This window comes from Chelonoidis abingdonii, chromosome 16 (assembly GCF_003597395.2).
Source record: "Chelonoidis abingdonii isolate Lonesome George chromosome 16, CheloAbing_2.0, whole genome shotgun sequence".
NCBI classification, from domain to species: domain Eukaryota; kingdom Metazoa; phylum Chordata; order Testudines; family Testudinidae; genus Chelonoidis; species Chelonoidis abingdonii.
The window spans coordinates 14395204-14413259 of NC_133784.1; the positions used below are offsets into that span (position 1 = coordinate 14395204).

Genomic DNA, 18056 nt, shown 5'->3' on the forward strand with positions numbered 1-18056 from the left:
GCTGTCAAAAATCGGCTCATGTGCCACCTTTATCACGCATGCCGTAGGTTGCCGACCCCTGCTATATACTGTGCTAGAATAGAGATAGTTCAGTTATGTCTCAGTTATGCATGTTCCTGTGATCTGTTTATAACAAGGATCATAAAGCTTCGTTTCTCTGCAGACGTTCCTAGGTTCTGTGCTTGGTGATTTGGTCTCGTCTCTGCACTGGAGAAGCCTGCATGAATGGCCTGTTCTTCAGAGTGCATAATGAGTGTTCTCAGCAGTATGGATCTCTCAGATTGCTTTAGATGAGTGGATCACAACAGGTTCAGCACCACTGAAATTTAGAGGGAAACAAAGGGACTATAGCATAATGCTATTCTGGTTCAATATATGCAGTTAGACTGGCTGAAGTGAGAGAAATGAGTAGGCTGGCATGTGACTGGTATTTACTGCAGAGTTTCAGTGTCCAAGAAGTGAGGTGATAGGGAACAGTGGGGTGGTTAAATAAAGCATCTTAATCTATTTGAAAAGTAAAAGTAGCACCAGGGTATCCTCCTCCACTAATTCTGCAGAGGCAGGAGAAAGGCGAGGCCCACACACTGTGGCTATCTGGGAACCCCTAACTGCACACAGCATTTGCCCAGTGGTGTTTCGATGGTAATCGTGGGACTTCAGTACTCGTTTGGTATATGTTACTGTCAACTGTGCATGAGCAATCTGCAGGGACCAGTAAGGGAAAAGAGTAAACTTGAACTGTGTAGCAGAAATTCTGGTGCCAGTAATGAATTTCTAGGGGATAGGGAATGGTGGCAGAAGCAGGGTTCCTTTGGCAAATCCCAACACCACCATGTGAATAAACTGTACAGAGTATGTGATGGTGGAGGACGGGCAGAGTGACCCATCAGGCCTCCTTTCTGGGCTAAAATAAGTTTATGATTCCACAAATACTTTGTCACTACATTCATAAGTAAGAAAGTGTGTGTTTTCAATGAGATAGGGAATAAAACTATCATTGGCGGAGTGCGGTGTACCTAAGCACGTGTAGCACTCACTGGGAGAGCAGCTGCAGGAAGAGAAATGTTCTCCTTACGTTTTGGTGGTGATGATTCTAGAGCTAGGTAGATAATCATCTGGTATGATACCATTCTCTTCATTGACTCCTAAGGCCAAGGGGACTGGGGTTAGAGGGAACATTTTTCATGTCCCATCAAAGTCCAGGGTTAAAGGAAAGCTGCTGGAAATTAAGAGCTGTTCAAAATCACTATGTTTAATCAAAAAGAGGAAACAGTCATCCTGGCATTGTGCTGCAGAGTACAGCTGGATTGCCAATGCAGAATCCATTTGACAGATGGGGAGGAAGAGACTTTACAAGTTGTTAGTTCTATTTTGTCTTTACTGATTTATCAGTGGACCACTGTTGATCTAGGCTTTGCCTGTGCTAAACACATGTAAGCTCAACCCTGTTCTGTTGTTTTGGTTAACAGTGATTTAATGTATTCTACACATGCTCTGAAGGAGGAAACCTAGACCAACCACACTCCATGGTTACACTGTGACTAGCTGAAAACCTAATACATAATGCCAAAAACTTTATTTTACAGCAACCTTGGCAGTCCTTGCTTTCTTGTGCTTTCCAGTGGGATTGCCTGGCTCTAATTCTGCACTGTCAGACTGGATCTCCTGTTGGGAAGGCGAAAAAGCAGTTAGTCATAGTTGAAATAAAGGGACTGGCCCGCCCACTTCCACTTCTCTTGTATTTTGCCCTTTTTCAGCTCTTGTCTGCATTTCTTGTTTTGTCCTTCCTGCTGGTTTTAGTAAACAGGTGAACACAATATACATATAGCAACCACTGGTTCTTCCCCCTCTTTGTCTGAGGCAGGATGTCGTAGCCTGTCCTGAATTTTGTGGGATTTACGCAATCTCACTAGAGAGATCCCATGTCCCCCAGGACCATTGAAGTGCTCCCAACATGATTTTAGACCAGTATAATGGGGCCTCTACATGATGACATGCTGCATACATGCTCAGAGGTAACGACTTCTACTTGGGCAAAACCAGATCTTGAGCGTCTGAGTTGTTTATGGGTTTGAAACTCTACAAGAATGCAAGCTACAAAATGGTAGTTTTTGCCAATTATGATTGAGGACACACTCCTGGAAACAGGACTGTTCGGTGCTGATAAACTGATATCAATAAATCTATCTCAAACTTCTAGTACTTCACAGTTTAAAGAAAAGCCAAGCTGGAAGTGGCCATCGTGATCATCTAGTCTGATTTCCTGTATGACACAGGCCATAGAACTTCCCCCCAAATAATTCCTAGAGCCGATCTTTTAGAAAAACAGCCAGTCTATATTTAAAAATTGTCAGTGATGGAGAATCCACCACGCCCCTTGATAAATTGTTCAAATGGTTAATTATTCTCACCAGTAAAAATTTGCGCATTATTTCCAGTCTGAATTTGTCTAGCTTCAACTTGCACCTGTTGGATCATTGGAGAGTCCATTATTAAGTATTCGTTCTCCATGCAGGTACTTAGACTGTAATCAAGTCACCCCTTACCCTTCTCTTTGTTCAGTTGAATAGATAGTCTCAAGGAGATCAGTCTCTATAAGATGTGTGTTTTTTAATCCTTTAATCATTCTTATGGCTCTTTTCTGAACCTTCTCCAATATATCAACATCTTTCTTGAATTGAGGGCACCAGAACTGGACACTGGGTTACAGCTGCTGCCACATCAGTGCCAAATAGAAAGGTAAAATAAGCTCTGTATTCCTAATCAAGATTCTTCTATTTATGATCCAGGATCATATTACTTGTTTTGGCCAGTTTCACACTGATATTCAGCTGATTATCCACCATGACCCCCAAATCTTTTTCAGAATCACTGCTTCCCAGAGTCTGCCATCCTGTAAGTGTGGCTGACATTCTTTGTTCCCAGATGTGTACATTTACATTTCGTTGTATTAATACATGTTGTTTACTTGTGCGCAATATCTGAAGCAAGCTACCCACATGGTATCCATAACTAAACCCATTATATACCCCCCCGATTAATTTGCATCACCACAAAGTGGGTGGCTGCAGCTTTTCTGGGAGGTTACCAAATCTGAGCTCTTTTGAAGAAAGGGAGGAAATAGATTCCAAAGGTGAGGCCCCTTCATGGAAAATGCCATGTCAGCAGCACCCTGTCTTAAATACATCAGGTAGTAGTTTGATGTGTGGCCCTCATCACCCTTCTTGGTCTATACTTTGAAATGAATGTACTCTCATGGTTTGGTGCTTACAGTGTAAGCTCTTTGGGACAGGGGCTGTCTTTTTGTTGTTTGTGTGTGCAGCGCCTAGCACAGTGGCATCCTGGTCCATGACTGAGACTCCTAGATGCATGATAACATAAATAATAATAGAGTATTTGCAGCAAAGAATCCTGTGGCACCTTATAGACTAACAGACGTTTTGGAGCATGAGCGTTCATGGGTGAATACCCACTTCGTCAGATGCATGTGACGAAGTGGGTATTCACCCACGTGACGAAGTGGGTATTCACCCACGAACGCTCATGCTCCAAAACGTCTGTTAGTCTATAAGGTGCCACAGGATTCTTTGCTGCTTTTACAGATCCAGACTAACACAGCTACCCCTCTGATAATGGAGTATTTGTTACTCCATTCATTGTGAGAGTGCTTTCTGTGCTGAGATAGGGAAGAAGAAGAGTGACACACAGTTACCAGTAAAACAATTTTCCCTTCTACTCCCTCATCTGAATGTAATACAGGCTCCTTTCTTTCACCTTCTTGCATGGTGTGAAAACAAAGTTGCCGTGCTTGTGCAGGTCAGCGCTCACACACGTTTAGAAAAGCATATTCAGCTCTTCACATTACAGCTTCTGCACTGGCATTTGGAATACTGGCTGAGGCACTGAGCTTTGCTATGCTGCAAAGATCATTCCAGGGCCATTCTTACAGGCTTGGACAGAATAGGGATAATTGTGAGAGCCCCCTAAAAAGAACTGATCTATGCACCAGTCATCAAAAGATGAGTGATATTGTGTCCATTGATTGCATCTTGCTGCAGCCACTACATAACTGCCCCATCTCAACTGTACAGATCGTCCAAATGGAAAACTGATCAGCATGCTGTTTCCTGTCACACGTCACCTACAAGTACTAACGATTGAAGTGATACCTAGGCTATAACAGCCTGTTCAGTGACATGGGGAGAGGACATGAGCCTCCTCGCCCCAGGAGTGATGGTCACCAATCAGACAGGCCCTCTAGTCCAAAGAGGAGTGAGATGGGTTACTTGTAACTTGACCTGAGAGAGGGAAAGAGGTGTTTCCTTAGGAATCTGAGCCTCTTAAACTGGCCCCCTTAATCTCATGTTCATTAATATACATGCTCTCCCAAGAACCACTCTGGGCTTTGTTTTGTTGGGAGGCTCTGCATTCCTAGTCCCCTGATCCCTGTTCAGTAAGTGACTTGAGGGTCTATATTACAAAAAAACAAAAATCCCACATAACACGCAGCAGTGAGTGCCAGCCCAAGCAGGAAGGACGACATTGCTTTTTTAGCCCCATAGTGCAAACCCAGGTCAGGTGACCTGGGCTCTAAGACTCACTGTGGCGGGGGATTTCTTGCAGCATAGATGTACCATGAGAGAGACTCACTCTTCTTTCTCTCTTTTGTTCACATGATTGAGTTTGTCATATCCTCACACAAAATTTCTCATAAACATTCAATATAACTGGAAATCTACCAAAATGTCCCACAAAAAGAACAAGCCTATTCGGATTGAGTGGATAGTATCTACCTCTGATGTGTACCTACAGGGTCTATCTTGTTTGCATATTGGCAATACTTGTGTGGCTTGTCATGCCATTAAAGCATTATTGGATATAATTGTTGTCTTCCCGAGGCCAGGTGGTGCTTGGGACAGTTTCTCTTGATTCTAGGGAGAATTTACACAGAGAAACTGGGTTCCTTCATTAATCCTTGAACCAAAAAAACCAGGCAATATTGAAGAACCGTGGACAAAATACTCACTCCTATCTTTACCCCCTCAAGGCTGGGAGAGAGGATGGGAAATTCTCCCTCCTCCCTCAGCAAGCCCCAGGCAAGTGAATAGTAAGTCCAAGTCTCTGACTTTTTGGGAGGAAGTAAGGGAACAAGATTCCGCCTTTTAATATGGAGGGAGGTGCAAGGAAATCTGATCTGTATTTGCGCAGTATCCAAGAAGTCTCCCTGAAAGAAAGAATAGAAGATATTTGCTCCTGTGTGGGTTGCCAGGATTATAAGCCCTTGACTAAGATATGTGTAGATGGCATAGCATTGAGGGCAAACAAGGGAACCCTCAAGAGAAAATATGGAAACGTGGATCATCCTTCACAGATTTTTTATTTTTAATTTGAAAACCAAATTTATTCATAAGAATTTAATTTTGCATTTATCGCAGAGAACGTGTTGAAGACATTGAACTCACCTTAAGCCCTTTCTTTGAGAGAACAGCAGTGGATGCTGGTATTTTTCCAAATAAATATTCATAGAAAAAGGTGTGCTCCTCACTGTCTTTCACCGGACAGAAGGTATTTCGGTTTTCTCCACTTGCAGTCCCTGGGACCTATTTCTTACCCAAGGTTTATTTGACTGGCTGCAGCTAAACCTTCTTGTGTCTCGCATTGTTCTCACCTGTAAACTCTAGCAAAACAATTAAGAGTTAGGGGTGGGGGCCTTTGCACAGATAGGACTGGTGTGTGTGTATGAGAGAGAGTCAGTACCCAATTTTGGCAGATCATTGTAACCTTTGTTGACTTGCCATTTGCTCCTGGCTGGTTGTCATAGCCTGGGCAGGTAAGGCTGTAGATTACTAGCAAAGTGTTCAAGGCTGAACCAGGAAAACTTCTCAAAGACTGAAAAGAAAATAAACATGGATCTGGCTACTAGTGTAATGACACTGTGTCCAGAATCACTAGCACCCTACAAATACAACCATGTGTAGACAAGGCCTAAATCTGCGTCAGAAAGAAAATTGTCTTACACGGAAGCTCGCTAGTGTGTTTGTAGTCTATCTGATCTCTCTCACCACTCTTATCCTTCACTCTGCTCCTTTAACCTTGCTTACCAGAATTAGTGATTTTTCTCTTTGGTAAATGGATAGACTATTACATTAAAGTATGTTGCCATGGAGAATAGTATTGACTCTGGCAGTTCTCCTCAAGACAACGTCTAGATGTGGCCTGTGCTTTTACTTCAAAAGGTTTTGTTTAACTTCTGCTTTTTTCCCCCTCCAAGTTGTTCCCTTCACAAGTGACAAAGTCAGGAGTCACTGAGCTTCTCTGGTTTTTGTTAGGAAGTTGTGTGTCAAGTGACTCTGACAGACACTTCCAACTTTAAATTGAGAAGCAGCTCATTATCAGTGGTTGAAATTGATTCTCTTTGCAAGGAATGGGCTATATTTCCACAAAATACCCTGTATTCTTTACCAGTCCTATGTAGCACTTGCCAGTGTGCCATCAGGTGGCTGATCTTCAATCGCTAGCTGCCAGGACTGGATTGGAACCAGTGACTTGAGAGACAGGTTTCCAGAGCTGTCCCGTGGTCCATTCCAATATGCTCATAGTGTTTTTGCCTTTGAAGCTGGCTGGTGAGCTGTGTGCCGGCATTCCAGGGAAGGAGACAGGGCAGGAAGAAGCTGTTTGCTTTTCTATTTAAAGTCATTTTAAAAGTCCATGTAAACAAGTTGCCGGCACAGCCCAATTAACGTAGAGGACATCTGAGAGAGGATTAGCAGGACTCGGTGGGGTATGAAGCCGAGATCTTAATCTATATCTATTAAGAGATTTACTTGGGAGGATGGGGTTTTGCTCCCTTTTGTTTAATTTACTAGGATTGGATTAGCTACAAACAAGGTCACTAACCCCAAACATATTTACCTTGCTGGTGCTTCTGTGCTGATTAAATAAGGATTCTGAAGTTGCAGGCTGGGCCTGCATGCAGGGTTAGCTGCTGTGATGGACTCAGAACTGTCATTACCCTTTAACGAAACATCCCCACAACTGTGCTGTTGCACAGCAATGAGCCAAGACATGTTGGGTGTACTGTTCGGGGCTATCACGGTAAAAGTTTTATAAAGATAGTCTTTCCTTGTGTTGGAGGGTTGCAGAGGCCAATAACATACTCTTTCCCAGCACTCACTGCTGTCAGCTGGAATTTTCAGTTTTAAGCTCAATATAGGTAGCCAGAGAGAGGGGGATAGATAAGGGTTAAACTGGTTTCATCTCCAGAATGAAGACACCTCCTCTGTAGTTCTCAGTGATTCTCCCAAATCACTGCTTCAATGATTAGAGAGAGGTTTTTGTTTGGCTGGAGTACCAAGCCTGTGAGGGAATTGAGGTTTACCTTCCTTTTCCCCAATGTTATCCTAATGTACTGTACAGCTCTGAGATCCTGCTTCAGCCCTCACTGCGATGATTAAAATACCTAGTTTATCAAAACTCTCGCTATAGAGGCTATAGGTCATTTGAAGGTAGCAGAGAAGGCCTATCTTGTAAATCTGAGCTGCTTCTTCGGTGGTTGTTCATGTCCATTCCAAGCAGGTGTGTGCGCGCCGCATGCACGCCAGCCTGAAGATTTTCCCCTAGCAGCGTCCGTAGGGTCAGCCCTGGCGCCCCCTGGAGTGGCACCACTACGGTGCCCTATAAAGGGGCCTGCTGAGCCTCCATCCCCTCAGTTCCTTCTTACTGCTGGTGATGGCTAGCTGAAACTTCTCTTGTGTATAGCAAGTTAGCAGTGTCCTATCCTCGTGTATAGTCTGTGTACATGGTTAGTTTACTTAGTCATTTGTATATAGTTCTTGGTAGTTGGGAGGTCCCCCGCCCACATTTTTGTCACCCTCTGGGGCATGCCTGGGTCCCCTGGGTTTAAACTCTGCAAGGACTGCGGGAAATTCATGCCTAAGAGTGACCCACACTCTGCTTGTTTGAGGTGCCTCGGAGAGAGCCACCAAAAGGACCGGTGCTCTATCTGCAGGGGCTTCCGCCCGAGAACTCTCAAAGACAGAGCTCAAAGGCTTAGAGTCCTCCTCATGGAGGCTGCCCTGCGGCCACCCTCAGACCCGGAACTGGGCGAGGCCGTGCCCAGCATGTCTTCTCGGTGCGAAGCGTCCCGGCACCAGCATCAGGACTTAGGGCCCAGCCCAAGTCATCTAAAACCCAGCACCGGACAGAGTCAGGTCATAGGAAGTCGGCCTCAGTGCAGCACCGCTCACCGTCTCCGGTGCCTGCTAAGAAGAGGAAGCCAGTGAGGGAACGGTCACCCCACCAGGACCCCCAGAGGCTGACGCCATCCGCGGGTGCAAGCGGACAGGCTGGACTACAGCGCTCGGCTGCTCCGTCGACTCCCGCACCACAGAGAGGGCGGTTGAGTCTGGGCCGGCCTAGATCCCCGGACCTCAGTGGAGACTTGCGCCTCCCTTCGACACCGAAGGCATTCGAGGTGGCCTCAGACTTGATGGGACTCCTGGCACCGGCCTCTGCGCACAGTAGTAGAGAGTTGCCTACCACAGCCCGTCCCCCAGTACAATCAAGGGGCAAGCCGGCCATGCTGTTGCCTCCCTCCCCGCACCGCGCCGCTAGGGCGGCACCGGACCAGATAAGATGCTCCCTGCCGCCTCAGCATCGCTCTCCAAGAGCACCGGGTGCTGCTCCCCGCAGGTCTTCTTACTTAGAAACTTCAGATTCAGAGGCAGACTCCTACCGCTCCAGCCAGTCGCGAAGCAGGAAATTGTTTCGAGGGTGAGCCACCAGCGTTACCCACAGTGGCAGCAGCAATGGCATCTGCCCTCTCAGTGGCTGTTTTGGACCCTCTGGGCCTACCACCAGTCCGTAGGCCAGGCGTTTGGTCCTTGATCAAGTCGGCCTCGGTCTCCTTGGCGTCAGTGGCCCCGGCGCAGCAGCCTCCTCCACCGTCACCAGGCAGGAGTGTGCCATATTCAAGTTCAGCACCCCCTAGCTGGGCAGCGGCACCGACAGCAGCTACAGTTCGGGCTCAACAGGCACTGCCAGATAAGCCAAGCCGTTCACTGGTGACCCCGGTACCAGTTGCAGTGCTGCATTTAGAATCGGAACCGGCCCCGCAACCACAGTACTGTGTGCCGCAAGACCCCGAAGGGCTGCATGCACCTGAGGAAGGGCCGATCCAATAATTTCCTCGTCTTCCTCCCCAGACTAAGCAGTCTCAGGCACGGCTGCGACACCAGCCTTGGAGGACACTCGGATCCTCCAACAACTACTCTGGCTAGCAGCTCAGAGCCTCGCAATCCAGGCTGAGGAAATCAAGGTGGATGCGGATCTGGTAGTAGACATCCTGGCTCCCTCGGGGCCACCCAGGGTGGCTCTCCCGTTGATCAAAACCATAGCAGATACATCCCGCACCCTACGGCAAATGCCAGCCTCACTGGCCCCTACTGCCAAGAGAACGGAGCGGTGGTACTTCGCATGAACACTTGTACATCACCCCCCTGGACTCCTTGGTGGTGGATGCAGCCAGCCAACAGGAGTGTCAAGGGTTTCAGGGGTCAGCACCAAAGAGCAGGGATGCTAAAAGACTCAACCTCTTTGGTAGAAAAGTGTACTCCACGGCAGGCCTACAACTCCGTATTGCCAACCAACAGGCAATCGTAAGCTGATATGGTCATAACACATGTTCAGCCATGTTGAAGTTTACGGAGCTCCTTCCTCAGGACTCGAGGTCAGAGTTTTTGGCCCTGATGGAGGAGGGGAAACTGATCTCCCAAGCCTCTCTCCAGGCTGTCCCTAGATACGGCAGACTCAGCCTCGCGCACCCAGGCCACAGGCCTGGTCATGAGGTGGGGAGCCTGGCTCCAGGTCTCGGGCCTTCCCTATGAGGTCCAGCAGACCATTCAAAACCTCCCCTTCGAGGGGCAGAGGCTGTTTTCAGAAAAGACGGACAAGCGTCTGCATAGCCTAAAGGACTCGAGGGCCACACTTCGCTTGCTGGGCTTCTCCATATGGTCAGGTCAGCGAGGTCACAATCCTCTGGGAGTCCCTATCCCTATTATCCTAGACTATTTGCTCCACCTCAGACAACTGGGCATCTCCCTCTCCTTGATTCATGTTCACTTGGCGGCCATCTCGGCTTTCCACTCGGGAGAAGAGGGTACCTTGGTGTTTGCAAACCTGCTGGTTGGGCATTTCCTCAAGGATATGGATAGGCTATTTCTGCATGTTCGTCAGCCATCCCCTGCCTGGGACCTGAATCTGGTCCTCTCCGTCCTCTCGGGACCTCCCTTTGAGCCCCTGGCTTCGTGCTCCCTGTTGTACTTGTCATATAAGACCTCATTCCTGGTGGCGATCACCTTGGCCAGGAGAGTGTCGGAGCTCAGAGCGTTAACATCTGGGCCCGTGTACACTGTCTTTTATAAGGATACGATCCATCTTAGACCTCACCTGGCCTTCCTCCCCAAGGTTGTCTCACAGTTCCACATGGGACAGGATATCTTTCTCCTGGTGTTTTATCCGAAACCTCACTCTTCCAGTGAGGAGCAGAGGTTACATTCCCTGGATGTCCGCAGGGTCTTAGCCTATTACATTGAGCATACCAAGCCATTTAGACGCTCGACTCAGCTCTTCATCGCTGTGGCAGATAGGATGAAAGGGCTCCCGATCTCCTCTCAGCGGATCTCTTCATGGATTGCGACCCGCATCCGGGAATGCTACCGCATAGTTAAGACCCTTGTCCCTCTGTTATACCAATAAAAACTTAAAGAGGACAAGATCTTAAAGGGGACAAGACATTTGTCACATTTATTGTAAATACCATAATAAAATAAAAGATAACAGCAAACAATGTTGTTTGGTTATTATCCTGAGATATATATATATATATATATATATACACACAATCATTCATACAAGTTCTGTGTAGATATATAGTTACCAGCCTAAAGTGTGCTTGTGACAGAATACTGGCCAGGTACTCTGTACACAAGAGTGGAGCCGAGTCCGGGTCAGGTGACACTGTTGCTCCTGGAGCTGGCAGCAGAACATAGGACTCAAAGTCTCAGTCTTCAGAGTCCAGCTTTATAGGGATTTTCCCTATGTTAGTTCATGGGTTGCTTCATCTGCTGTTTGTTAATCAATCAGCAGGTGGCTGGCTTCATGTTGGCAGCAGAATGTTACCCAATCTCATCTCACCTTCTTTTTTTTTTACAGGCTTTTAGTTTGGATTCAAAGTCTATAGGTCTTGCTGTGTCAGCCTGCCTCTGGGTTGGGATTGATCACCCATCAACTGGCAGGTGTGACTTTCAGCCTTGAACCTGGCTTTGATCTTCCTTCTGTTGTTCTTTTGTCCTTTCCTTTTTAGGGTGGATGCTTTTACTTTGTTTAGGGCTGTTGTCTAGGTCTCACACGTTGGTAGGTGAACTTTTTCTCATCAGGACAGGCTGGGGCTGGAGGTTAATTCCATCATCCATACATGCCTATTCACAACTCTAAACTAACTAATAAGATTACAGCAGGGTTTGCAAAAATGAATTGCAGGAAGCTTTTACAAAGTGGAAGTGAGTGTTTTAAAATGGGGTTTGAATTACAATATGGCAAACAGTGAACAGAAGTTACAATGTAGGCAAGTGTAGCGAATGGTGAACAGAAGTTACATTAATAAAGTGAACAATTAAAAACAATTTCATTTATCAGTTCTACACCTCCGGGTCCCGGCCCACTCCAGTAGGGCACAGGCCTCCTCTGCGGCTTTCCTGGCTCAGATCCCGACTCAGGAGATCTGTAGAGCGGCCACGTGGTCCTCCATCCACACGTTCACGTGACACTGTGCCATCACGCACCAGGCTAGGGATGATGTAGCCTTTGATCGTGCAGTACTCCAGTCAGCAGTGAACTCCGACCCTACCACCTAGGTTCAGGCTTGTGAGTCACCTGCTTGGAATGGACATGAACAACCACGCGAAGAATCAAAAACGGTTACCCACCTTTTGGTAACTGTTGTTCTTTGAGGTGTGTTGTTCATGTCCATTCCAATACCCACCCTCCTGCCCCTCTGTCGGAGTGCTGGCAAGAGGGAACTGAGGGGTGGAGGGTCGGCAGGCCCCTTTAGAGGGCACCGTAGTGGTGCCACTCCAGGGGTACCAGAGCCGACCCTGCGGACGCTGCTAGGGGAAAATCTTCTGGCTGGCATGCATGCAGTGCGTACACACCTGCTTGGAATGGACATGAACAACACATCTCGAAGAACAACAATTGCTAAAGATGGGTAACCGTTTTTTTCCAAGACTGTCTACTTTGCAGGCTTCTACTGGCATAGGTATGTCTGTCAGGAGTGTGAAGAGGTGTGATTCCTGACTGATGCTGTGCCAGCAAAAGCTATTAGTGTAGCAGACACAATTATCTGGCAAAACGCGATTTTACTAGTGTAGCCTGTTCTGCTCATGGTGCATGATTTTATGAGATGTAGGTATAGTTACATTTATGGCAGGTATAGCAATTGCTTGCAATATCTTTGGGAAATCTTACTGCATTAAGTTTATGTATCATTGTAAGGCAGGATCTATGAGAGAGTTGACCACACCACCTCCAAGAATAATTAACAGTATGATGTGATTAGACAGATTCATTCAGGTTATAACACATTCAGAGAAGCTCCGCGACCTGGAGACCTTCAGATGTATGAGTTCAAACTGGATTCTCCAGGGACTGACCGACAAAGAAAGGGCTTTTGGATAAATGGCCTGATTTTAAACTGACTCAGGGCCTTTTTTCTGATCTAGTGAATTGACAGGACCTTCTGTCCCAGGGGGCCCAGTCCTTTCTGGGAAGTGTTGGAAGGACATTGGTCTACTGAGACCCTGTAAGACTGCTGCGTGACCTCTAGTAAGCTTTTAGCCTGCATATAGAAACTTTTATTATTTTTATGTTTTCTCTGTAATGCTTTCACCTTAAGAATAAATGTGCTTGCTTATAAAGAGCTGTGTGATAACTCATAACTGCTGGCAATTACAGCTGTTCATAGCCTTCAGAGAGAAGGCAAAGAACAGATGCAGGAATATTTAGGCAGTCTGGCTTGCCACTAATATCACAGTGGTGTAGACAGGGAACTGTGCAGCCTGAGAAAAATCCCAGTCGGAAGGGGGTGAGAGACAGGTCTCTATCCAAGAGAGATGGTGACTGAGGAACTGGGAGCCTGGAGTTGGTGCCCTCAAGGGACCATGGAGAGGGAATACAGGTGCAGTTGCCCTGAACTGTGATAGCATCCACTCTAGTATATCCGTACTGGTAAACTAGTCCTATTGTAAACATAGTGTAGAGTATTAAAGAGCCCTCCACCCTGTTTTCCTGTAACTTGTCATAGTCTTTGTGACTATGGAATTTTTCAGAAGGGGTGATCTCTGAAGTGAGGTAGACAAGGTGGTGATTGTGGTGGTAGCAAGACACACCGTGTTTTTCCTAGGCTTTAGTTTCAGTGCCCTGAAAGGGGGGAGCACTCCATTCCTTGTAGTGAAGGTGTGTGGGAATGTGTCTTTACTGTGCTAGAGCCTGCAGTCTGGATAGGCAGAACTAATTGCTTCTTCACAACCCAGGAACTCCCAGGGCAAGTATCCCTTGAACATCCTGGTATTTACCTGCTACCAAGATCCTGATGTCTAAAGCAGAATAAGGCAAATGGAAAGGTAGTTCAGTGTGCAATCCACCCAAGGATGCTTAATGGTGGTGATGCTGCTGACCAAAACGCATCTTTACTTGCAGTAAGTATGGGACAACTCAAGTGACCATTTAGGGGAAACAGGCTTTCTTTCCAGCATGCCTCTTTTTTGAGAAGGATCTAGTCTTTGGAGAGCAGGCTGGGAATTGTAGTTCCAGCACTGAAAATGAAGTTGGCCATTTTGGCAGATACACAACAACATTAAAGGCTTTCTCTAATCTTCCTCAAGTGAATAGAATTGAAGAGATGGTTAATGAGTATTCAGCAAACCTGTATCTATATAAAACTGTAGGCTTGGGGGAAGTGTACCCTAGAGTTTAAAGAGAACTAACAAATGAAATCTCGGCTCTTCTGAAAATCATTCTTAAATAGTGTGGAGCCAGGAAAAGTTTGCAGTGAATTTGCTGACTTCCGTGCCATTAATGCAGTGCTGAGAGATTTTAACATAATTTTTTTGCATACAATAATTTGGAGGGTAGTAATTCATTGTCAGTCACTGGAGATGGGAGCAGTGTCTTGAAGCTAAAGATTGAAACATGTTTAGTTAGGTGTAAAGGAATGTCTCTCTCTTAATGGTTTTATTGCCTCTACTTAACTTTCAGAGTAAAACAACAGGCCTTAGTGGTGGTGGCATATTAGTGAAAACACTTGGAGCACAATGGCAGAATAGATAGTGTTCACTTTTAGCTGTGGAACACGTTTTTTAAAAAGGTTCAGGATATCTTCTTAACTTATATTTGTTCCTTTTGAGGGATTTATTCCTTGAGGGATTTAGTCCCGTTGGCATAGTGTCTTTTATCCACTGCTTGTCAATAATGTCTTCATAACCTGGATAGTACTTTTCGTCCTGAATGACTCCAATGTGCTTTTCAAACTATATGTACAAGAATCACTTAACCTGCTATGCCACTGAAATTCAGCTATCTCATGGATTAAACAGCACCCAGCATGGCATTACAACAGCATAGAACAGGAAGTAAAGAATATTTACAAGTAATAGGTAACCCACTCTGGATTGAATTAAAAAACAAACAGAAAATAGTCTAGTCCTAATATATTACCTAAACTTTTCCTCATTTAGCTTCAAGCTGTTGCTCTTTGTCCTAGCCAACAGTGAGACAATGGAAAAGAATCCCAGCGGAGGTGATCAAAGTGCCATCTCTGCACTTTCTCATGATCAACTTAGATACAAGATGTTGGTATGTGTAGAAGAGGGAGACATCCTGCAAAGTGCAGGATTCAGAGCGAGTGACCCAAACAGTCTAACTGGCCCTAGTGTCTGTTGCTCTAGCACTGAACATAGCTTTCGGAAAAACCTTGAAAGATGCTGTCTGCAGCTAACAGAGAATGCATCGGCTAAATCAGTCAGGCTTGAACCTCCTGTGATGTTTACTTTAACATCCTTCCATAATGTTCCCAGATTTCTCTGCATTCTTCTATTTCGCATCATTGTAAGATTTTGGTGTCTCATTACTGAAGTGTTAGGTCTGTGCTCTCTATCGCTAGCTGTTAAATTAACCTCTAGAGAGCTATGCCAGTATGTCATCCTGTCTGAAATCCCCTTGCCCTGATGCTCTGCCTATCAAAGAATAAAACTTTAAGCACATACAGAGCTTTACATCTAGTCATAACCATTGTTTCCTTTAGCACATCCGTCTTCCTCCTGCATTGCTCTAGACTCTTATTTCTAAGTCCATTTTAAAATAGGACCCCCTCATATATCAGTATATCATGGGCCTGTTTAATGGGGCTCAAAGCTTTAGTGAAACACGGTTAGATTTGGTGCATGCACAACCTGTTCTTGTGCTGATTCCCCCCCCCCCACACACACATTTGTTTCTCCCTTTTGGTGCACAAGGAATTGATCCTTTTACCATGTTTATTCCCGTACTCCAAATTCCTATAGTAGGGCCTCAGTATGTTAGACTGGAGGCTTGTTGGTCATATGTCATATGGAAAATTTGTTCTTTTTATGAGATTTGTTCATTGAACAGGTATTGGTTTGGGTGAAGCTATAAGCTACAGTGTGGCAAGAGGAATAATTTTCCACTGGTGAATAAATTTCCCTAGGTTAGCACTTCTCACCTTGTGAGCTTCATATCTGTAGGTAGCATAAACACATAACAGCTTCAAAAGACAAACTCCCTCAGCAACTTATCAATGTGTACTGGGGTGTCAGGCGCTGCTGTCTGTGTGGGCTCCATTCCTCCCATCCCTACCCCTCCCTCGCTCCTTATCTGATTGATGTGGCTTTTCATGCTGTCATTCTCCCTGGGACTACATTTTTTCGTTTTGCTCTTCCGGATTGTCTCCCCATTGAAACAAAAGGCCAACTCGTTTCCAGTGGTGCAGCACCAGGCTGTGCTGTCTCAGAGGGGCTGGGGGATTCTCTGCATCTCGTTCTGTCGGAACCAACGGGGAGCTTTAGTGGCTTCACAAGCAATGCTTTGAACCGCCGCCAGATCGCCTCAGCTGCTGTGCGAGCAGAGTTCAAAGCCCTTCTGTGAGTAGATGCACAGTACTGTATGTGTAAAAGGACAAGGAATTTTAATCTGTGATTCCCTACCCCACAGGAGTGCCTGACGACTGCTTCATGCAGGGTGACCAGACAGCAAGTATGAAAAATCAGGATGCGGGGGAGGGGGGGTGTAATAGGAGCCTATTTAAGAAAAAGACCCAAAAATCGGGACTGTCCCTATAAAATCGGGACGTCTGGTCACCCTAGCTTCGTGCCAGGCTTCTCTCTGCCTCCCTCTGGACACCACTATCTCTACTTTATTTCTGGGATTTCAGAGTAAGGTGGAAGCTTTTCAGATAGGAGATGTGAAAGGAGGTGAAAAGAGCTGTGCTGTTGGACCCTCTATTGTATAGGACCCTGCTTTGCTCACCTGTGGCTGCAGACAGCCTTGTTGCATGCTGATTACTATCTGTCTAGTGCTCACCATGCTCAGCAGTGAAGCTCTTGCTTTCAGTGTAGATTTATTTACATTTCTCTGCGTGTGTGTAAAATTCCAGTGTCCTCATGTTCACAAACTGATTTGAGAGGTTTTGGAAACTCCAAGGGAAGAGAAAAGAGCCACTGCTACAAATGACTGTTCAGCCATCCACCGGCTGTGCAGCCCAGCTGCCTTTTGAGGAAGGGCCAGCTCACTTCTTACGTGTCTTTGTGAAGATTTGCTCTAGGGCTTGTGCTTTTCCTCCCTTCCCCTTTTTCTCTGGTGTGTTTCCTTAGCTTTTTGGCTATCAGAATTATCAGACCAAACTTCCTGGACACCTGGAAGAGATTCCACTTCACTTTGAAATGTGCCTTTTAAAGGTAGGGAGTTGGAAAGCATTTGTAGTGTTTCACATCAATTGTCATTTATACTCTAGCAGGTACAAGGGAGCTTGTCTCTGGCTTGCTTTTGTGCACAGTCATTTGACTGTTGATTTAGTAAATCTTCATCTGCAAGAGCCATGCTGCAGGAGAGGGGATGGAGAGGCTGCAGTACAGTAACTGCATTAGGTGATTTGGCTTGTCATGGCCATTAAGGCTCTTTGTTAGCTCTCTCTCCTCCTCCTCCTCCTCTCTGCCCCTCGCTGATAGGCTGTTGCTTTGTCTTGGATTGCTACTGGGTTAAATTTAGGTTCTAAAAAGTGCTGGATAAAAGGAGGAATCTGACTGATTGCCCAGTGTGGAGTTCAGATATTTTCTTGGTGGCTCACGGTGCATCGGAACAGCACAGGGATCCTACTGTAACTGCACATCTTGTCCTAGGCTATTAAACTCACTTATACTACAAGTAAACACACTCTTGACCCTTTGTCAGTCAGTCACCTTAGTCCTGGGTAACCAGAGTGCTCTGGGGAGGAACACATTGCAGCGAAATCAGTAAGTGGTGGAGTCATTTTAAAGACCAGAGAAATGAGAGAAGGAAAATTTAAAAATCAGGTTAGATCTTGTCGATTCCCCAAGGGCCAGGGCAGGATTGTTCTCTACATTATGTTTTCTAGTGCTTTATCATACAGCTGTTTAAATCTTCATTTTCATGTCAGGAGCAAAACCAGAGGCTTTAAAATTAATGTTTGGTAACTTGAAAGCTTCGAAAGAGAGATTCATATAAATGTATATGAAGAATAGAGAATAAAATTAGTGAAAGCAAAGCCTTGAGTAACTGTATCACAGATTCTTCAGTGTTGGTTTTCTGGGGAGAAGGATCTAAATTGGTCTCCTAGAGGATTTCTCTCCCATCACAGGACTCCATAATGCAGCTGCCATCCTGCTGGTCGAGGGACATTAGATGGAACTTAATTCCAAGACCATTAACAATGTTCTTTAATCAACCAGTGAAGTTCCTGTTCAACA

General features: G+C 45.8%; 1 protein-coding gene across 8 annotated transcripts in view; it reads left to right on the forward strand.

Moving 5' to 3' along the window:
- The window catches only part of NDST2 (N-deacetylase and N-sulfotransferase 2), a 266023-nt gene that overhangs the window by 177421 nt on the left and 70546 nt on the right, over positions 1-18056 (forward strand). The window contains exon 1 of one of the 8 annotated variants that reach the window (XM_032778290.2): positions 16138-16214. The exons of the other annotated variants lie outside the window; for them this stretch is intronic. The gene's annotated coding sequence lies outside the window, so the exon portion shown is untranslated. Of the gene's footprint in view, positions 1-16137; positions 16215-18056 lie in introns of those variants that run through there. 8 annotated transcript variants of the gene reach the window in all.